We start from the raw sequence: 8,191 nt of genomic DNA, 5'->3' as shown, positions 1-8,191 counted from the left end.
CCAGAGATGAAAAAGTCAGTCGACCGACGTGTAGCCTCACCTTGCTAGTGCGTCCAGTTTTGACAGCAAAATTCAGTTTCGACAGTTAAGTTCAGTTTCGACAGTTAAGTTCAGTTTCGACAGTTAAGTTTAGTTTCGACAGTTAAATTCAGTTTCGACAGTTAAGTTCAGAGATGAGCGGCTGATGTATTTTACATCTAGCACTTTGTGGTTATGTATTTTACGTCATGTATTGGAGATGCTATTAGAATTCCACTCATGTTAATGTTGTTCGTTGTCTCTCTTGTCCTGCTTCAGCCTCGGCGTCATACAACTCACTGGAGCTGCTCCAACGACGAAACCCTCCATCACAGCGGAGCAGTACCTCGGGCTCCATCTCCAGACGCCTAAGATCTTCTTCCCCTCCTCCGACAGCCAAGTCAGCCAGAGCATCCTCACCGACCAACCCAATCACGCTGAGATCGACATGGCTTCGCCAAAGAGGTTGTACACTTCTTGCATCTCTTTTTTACTCTACATGTTATATATATTGTCCACTGAGCACACAAATTTGTTCCTTTAGTGTCTCCTTGAAAGAAAAAACGTAGGAATTTTAATTTTCACTTGTCCTCCTTTTCAAATTCCTGTTCATGAAGCACAAGACTAAGAGATAGTAGCATAATAGCATTATAACCGTATATTTTCTTGTGGTTTGACTTAATCTCACCATGCTTCTTTGCATCATGTGATCTTCCAATTGTTGTGAATCAAACACCCAGATTGGCAGAAATCTGGTGTTTTTAAATTCTCTGTTTTGCACGTGCATTCCTATCCTATTCCTGTCTATTTCCTATCCCTGCATTGTTGGAATCCTCCAATTCAAACGAGCCCTTACAGAATTACTTCTCTTATAGATAGTTGTCAAAGAAAACCTTGCGTGGTTTGTCCCGCTCCTGCTGCGCCGTCGTCCACCCCAGCTCAGCTGCTCCAACGACAGAAGGGTCCAGCACGGTAGGGATCCGGCCTCCAGACTGTCTTTTGCCGCCTCAGATCTTCTTCCCTGCCACTGGCAGCCATGAAAACTGCACTACCATCATCAACCGAGCAGATGACCTCGAGGACTACACAGGTCCGCAAGAGAGGTCGCACTCTTTCGTGTCTGCTTACGTTATGCATCGCTTAATATTACATGCTACTTTATCGTCCTGTTCACCGATTAGACTCTGAGTCAGCTCCAAACTAATGGTCAAACTTGAGTTTTTAAATAGTTGTGGGGTACATATCGGGGCCGCTATCAATAGTATCTATCTACTATCTGGTTAATCTCCGGTGTCTACTATGAGTTTCATGTTGGGTGGGAAACAAACAGTAAAGAAGCCATTATCTGTATTTTTTAACTGAAGCCATTATCTGCCTGCTATTATTGGTTTTGGGTCTATCCACAGGTTGCTACCATCACTCTGGATTTCTGCATGCACTCCTTACATAATCTCACTATGTTTTATTCCTATGCATGACAGTTATTGTAAACAATGGAACTGAACATGTAGAGCAAAAGAGATGAGCCTTGTGTGGCAATAAAATTTCATGCAGACGTCGCTCCATGGTAGGGGCAAAGGCAGCCCCCCTCCACGCATTTCGGATTGTAATCGAGAGGAAGATATCTGTTCTGAGGGGGATTCAGAAGGAGAAGACAACTCCTATTTACCCCCTGAGGTCTTCGCTCTAACTTGGCATGCTGATGTTGGTTATATCATGCATATGGTGTCTTGCATTGCTTACTTTATACATCAAATATGTCATCTACTTAGTTTAGACATCCTTTGTGCGAATGCCATCTGTTTAGTTTATTCATCGTTTATGTGAATTATGCAACGCCATCTTGTTTAGCCAGGCATCATATATGTGAACTTTGCAATGCCATCCTGCTTAGCCAGTCATCTTATATGTAAATTATATCAGGCCATCCTTTTTTTTGTTACATATTACATTTGTCAATAATGTTATTACATTCAACTGCTCTTCGTGTGCATCAGCCATTTGACACGGTGATGGCAAATTCTGGAGTGAAAACAAGGTCTTTGGAGCAGACTATGCTATCTGACGAAGCGCATATCTCGCTGGTTATGGATAGCTCCTCAAAGGAGGATTCAGAGATAGATGACCAGTCCTATTCCCCCCCATCCCGAGGTGTATGCTCTAACTTGGCAGGGTTATGTTGTTCATATCGTGCGTATGGTGTCTCGCATTGCTATGTCATTTGATTAGTTTAGACATGCTTTGTGTGAATGCCACCTGTTCAGTGTCTAATTACCATATATGTGAATTATGCATTGCCATCTTGTTGCAAGACATTATATATGTGAATTATACAATGCTATCTTGTTGCAAAGGCATTATATATGTGAATTATGCAATGCCATGCTGTTTAGCCAATCATCATGTATGTGAATTATATCATGCTATCATTTTTTGTATTACGTGTTCCATTTGGCGACAACATTTGTATATTCAACTACTCTTCCTGTGCATCAGCCATTTGAAGCGGCGATGGAAGTATCTAGAGTGAAGACAAGGTATTCAGAGCAGACAATGCTACCTGCTGAAGCAGACATCTTGCTGGTTACAGAGAGCTCCTCAGAGGAGGATTCAGAGACTGATGACCAGTCCTATTTTCCCCCTGAGGTCTATGCTCAAACTTGGCAGGGTTATATTACCCATGTCATGCATGTTGTCTTGCATTGCTTAGTTTTTACATCATATATGGATTGCCATCTGCTTACTTGCTTACTATATAAATCATATATTTGAATTATATCATGCCATCATGTTTATATAGTACATACACATCATCTATCTGAATTATGGCATGGCAACCCATTTAATAAAGACATCATATAGTTATATCATCTCATCCTATTTAGTGTTTACAGTCATCATATTTTGAATTATGGCATTCTATCCGTGAATGTATGTGAATTATGGCATGCCAACCTATTTAATAAACACATTGTATAGTTATGTCATGTCATCCTGTTTACATAGTCTCATATTTTGAACTATGTATTTCCATCTTTTTTAGTTAGCCATCATACTGTGAAATTGTGTCATGCTATCCTGTTTAGTTAGCCATCATATATGTGAAATTGTGTCATGCTATCCTGTTTGGTTAGACAACATAAATATGAATTATTTCATGCCCTCTTTTATTCCCCACTATCCATTGCACCTGTCTATCATACAATGTCTATACTTTTAATTACTTTTCTTGTTTATCAGCCATTTGAATTGGAGAGCCCGATGGCAGTATCTAAGGGAGTAACAACACGGTCTTCAGAAAATATAGTGCTACCAGTTGATGCAGATAGAACCACGGCTGTACTTGCCCAAGGACCAGATCCACCACACATAACCCAGACTCTCGCAGATTGTACCCCTACCCAGTTGGATAGAGAACCAGCTACACCCCTTCTAACCCCAACCCTGACAGATAGTAACTCAGTTCCAGTTGACACAACACCGTCTCCACCACATAGCACCCAAACACGAGCAGTTAGTAAGGGAACTGCAGTGCCCAAAGCACTAGGACCACCACTCCGAATCCCAACTCAATGCTTAAAGGACAAGAAGATTTGTTCTCAGGTCAGGTTCTGTAGCTATGGTTCATACTCCTTTGCTCTTGCATGACTGTATTTACTCATACCAACTATTTTCAAATTTGAAGGATGGAATTGAAGCTCCAATGGCGCAACAGGTATGTTTTAAACCTGTTTCTTTAACTGGTTTGCCGTTGTAACCTGCTCTATGTTGATTTCAGTTTCAATTGAATAAGCAGTTGTGTTCGCATGTCATGCACATTACAAGTGTTGTTATTGCTCTATAGTTACCCACACTTATATTCTGTCTATTCTGCTTTGTCTTGAACAAATATTATTTGAACTGTGTCTCTATCTTGATTTGGCAACAAAAACTAGAATGGTATAGACCATAAAGTGACCATGGTACATAGATATATGTTTGTTTCATGCTGTTATCCTGTCCACTTTACTACTGAACTCATTTACCAAAATGAGTTTCATATACAACATGGTAAACATGTGATGTGTCTGCTTGTTTCTCTTTTAGAATGCGGACAAAATATTGGAGAACAGTACCGCGTTATCCAATGGTAAATGAAGTAATGCAGATAAGGTTCAAGATAGTGAGACATCCCTGTTGGTCTCCAAGAAAGCTGATAAAAACTATCTTGACGACAATGAGGGAACCCAAAAGTCCTGTCTTGATGTAGTGTTCGAGTTACTGGCCACTACTGCTGGCACAAGCTCTTCGAACTCGCTGCCTGAATCAGTTCGTCTTCTTGAGTCTCAACTTCAAGTTGAAAGACATCGATCAGATGTGCTGCGATAGGAAGCTGAAGGACTGAGGAAGTCCCTGCAGAATTCAGATGCATATTTTCTGGTGCAACAGCAAGCGCTGGAGGATTTAAGCGCCAAACAAGAGAAAGTTAATAAGCTTGCTAAGCATCTTGCCAGCATTATGGGTACCCAGGATATTGTTTCTTGAGATCTTCTGAAGTGGTTTCAGTTTTGGATTTGTTTTGCTGCGGCATTTATTTGCGCTGGTCGCCAACTTTGACAACCAGTGTATATGATATGCTGCTTTGTTCCCTATATTTGCACTGGTGGCGAACTTTGATGCCCAGTGGATGTAATATGTGTAATAGCCGTGATAGCCTAGCGTTAGTTGCTTGATTATGTATTTCCTTGTTGTCTTGTTTATTTGTTTGCTTGTAGTCATTGCAGTTCTTTTTCCGCGGTTAGCTAGTGGCTGCAATAACCTATTTTTTAAAACTAGGCCACAATAACCATGGGCTAATATTTACTGTAGTGACACTGGGCCTCCTACTGGCCGTAGAAACAGTGGGCCTTCTACGGGCCGTAGAAACAATGGGCCTTCTATGGGTCGTAGAAACAATGGGCCTTCTGCGGGCCGTATTATCAATGGGCCTTATATGGGCCGTATAATCGATTGGCCAAACATGGGCCAAACAGACCGCATTATGGCCGTAAATGGGCTAGAGTTGGAATAGTCCGTTCATGGGCCGACCATAATGGGCCATCGTTAATAGGCCGTATTTGATGACGCTATGAAATCGGCCCAACGTATTAACAGACCACAAACGGGCCGACTATAACCATGGGCTGAATTTGGCCCACAAGCAGAAAATGACAGTAACGGGCCGTAAGTAAATGAATGCTGGAAATGAGCCCAAGAATAAATGGGCTCTGAGAAGGCCGAAAGATAACATGGGCTAGAAACGGCCCAACGGAAAACGAGCCGTTAATGGGTATAAAGTGATACACCGTTCATTACGGGCCAGTTTCACCACGGGCCGTTAATGGGTGTAAAGTGATACACTGTTCATTACGGCCCAGTTTCACCACGGGCCGTTAGTAGGCCAAGAGTTACATAGGGCCTCATATGGGCCGAAAGACGTCATGGGCCATACATGGGCCAGAAGTGAAAATGGGCTGGAATCATATTGGATGGCCCAGACGACGCTACTAGGCCTAATTCGTATAGGGTGTAACGGGCCTTGGGTTAGCAGGCTATAAATGGGCTATATTCGAACAGGCCGTTAACAGGCTTTCCATGGGCCGGCCTGCCAGCTTTTGACCAAGTAAAACGGGCTGGCCTTTTCACAGGAATGGACCTCTGTTGGGCCGTGCCATGTGTCGACGTATCATAGGCGCCTTCCGTCCAAAGAGTGGTTGACATCTGTCCCAACGATGAGCCGACACGTGCTTCCTCCAGCCAATGATGATTTTACACGTGGAAAATCCCCATTGGTCGGGGCTGTTAACGGGTTATCGGATCCAAAACCCGACCCGATAGCTTAACGGCGTTCCGTTATGGTGGATGTCACATGTCGGTCACCCTTGACGAAATCACTTCTGTGACGCGCGATTTATCATCATGGAAGTGGACACTTCCGTGATGATAATTTTGGTAATGTCATGGAACACTTCTACGACAGCACAAGTATGACTATCTTGATTCTGCCATAAATTTGTCATGGATGTACATGCATGACAAAAAAAGTGACCTACTGTGACAAACACGTATCATCACGGAAGTGTATTTTTTTGTAGTGAAAGCATTAACACATAGTGAATACATGAACTCCTCAAACTACGGTCATCACCGGTAAGTATCCCGATTATTGTCACTTCGGGGTTAACGGATCATAACACATAATAGGTGACTATAGACTTGCTAGATAAGATCAAGAACTCACATATATTCATGAAAACATAATAGGTTCAGATCTGAAATCATGGCACTCGGGCCCTAGTGACAAGCATTAAGCATAGCAAAGTCATAGCAACATCAATCTCAGAACATAATGGATACTAGGGATCAAACCCTAACAAAACTAACTCGATTACATGATAAATCTCATCCAACCCATCACCGTCCAGCAAACCTACGATGGAATTACTCAGGCACGGTGGTGAGCATCATGAAATTGGTGATGGAGGAAGGTTGATGATGACGATGGCGACGGATTCCCCTCTCCGGAGCCCGGAACGGACTCCAGATCAGCCCTCCCGAGAGAGTTTAGGGCTTGGCGGCGGCTTCGTATCGTAAAACGCGATGAATCCTTCTCTCTGGATTTTCTTTCCCCGAAAGTGAATATATGAAGTTGGAGTTGAGGTCGGTGGAGCGTCAAGGGGCCCACGAGGCAGGGGGCGCGCCCAGGGGGTAGGCGCGCCCCCACCCTCCTGGACAGGGTGTGGGCCTCCTGACATGGATTCTTTCGGCGGTATTTTTTATATATTCCAAAAAATATTCTCCGTTGATTTTCAGGTCATTCCGAGAACTTATATTTCTGCACAAAAATAACACCATGGCAATTCTGTTGAAAACAGCGCCAGTACGGGTTAGTTCCATTCAAATCATGCAAGTTGGAGTCCAAAACAAGGGCAAAAGTGTTTGGAAAAGTAGATACGTTGGAGACGTATCACACCGTGTGAACTATGATTTGGCAAGAAATCTAAGCTGTCATTTCTTAAAGTTTGAGGTCGCAATGCTTATGTGAAAAAGTTTCAGCCTGGTAAGCTCGGACCCTAATCGGAGAAGTGCGTCTTCATAGGATACCCAAAAGAAACTGTTGGGTGCACCTTCTATCACAGATCCATAGGCAAGATCTTTATTGCTAAGAATGGATCCTTTCTAGAGAAGGAGTTTCTCTCGAAAGAAGTGAGTGGGAGGAAAGTAGAACTTGATGAGGTAGTTGTACCTTCTCCCGAATTGGAAAGTGGTTCATCACAGAAATCAGTTCCAGTGATTCCTACACCAATTAGTGAGGAAGCTAATGATGATGATCATGAAACTTTAGATCAAGTTACTACCGAACCTCGTAGGTTAACCAGAGTATAGTCCACACCAGAGTGGTACGGTAATCCTTTCTGGAATTCATGTTACTAGACCATGACGAACCTACGAACTATGAGGAAGCGATGATGAGCCCAGATTCCGCGAAATGGCTTGAGGACATGAAATCTGAGATGGGATCCATGTATGAGAACAAAGTATGGACTTTGATTGAATTGCCCAATGATCGGCGAGCCATTGAGATTAAATGGATCTTCAAGAGGAAGACGGACGCTGATAGTAGTGTTACTATCTACAAAGCTCGACTTGTAGAAAAGGGTTTTTGACAAGTTCAAGGTGTTGACTACGATGAGATTTTCTCACTCGTATCAATGCTTAAAGTCTGTCCGAATCATGTTAGCAATTACCACATTTTATGAAATCTGACAAATGGATGTCAAAATTGCATTCCTTAATGGATTTATTAAAGAAGAGTTGTATATTATACAACCAGAAAGTTTGTTAATCCTAAAGGTGCTAACAAAATGTGCAAGCTCCAGCGATCCATCTATGGACTGGTGCAAGCATTTCGGAGTTGTAATATACGCTTTGATGAGTTAATCAAAGCATATTGTTTTATACAGACTTGCGGTGAAGCCTGTATTTACAAGAAAGTGAGTGGGAGCACTACAACCTTTCTGATAAGTATATGTGAATTACATATTGTTGATCGGAAATGATGTAGAATTTTCTGGAAAGCATAAAGGAGTGTTTGAAAGGAGTTTTTCAAAGAAAGACCTCGGTGAAACTACTTACATATTGGGCATCAAGATCT

Source organism: Triticum urartu, chromosome 2A, assembly GCF_056163025.1.
Source record: "Triticum urartu cultivar PI428250 chromosome 2A, HENAU_Tu73, whole genome shotgun sequence".
Taxonomy (NCBI): domain Eukaryota; kingdom Viridiplantae; phylum Streptophyta; class Magnoliopsida; order Poales; family Poaceae; genus Triticum; species Triticum urartu.
Note: the sequence above shows the minus strand (reverse complement) of the source record.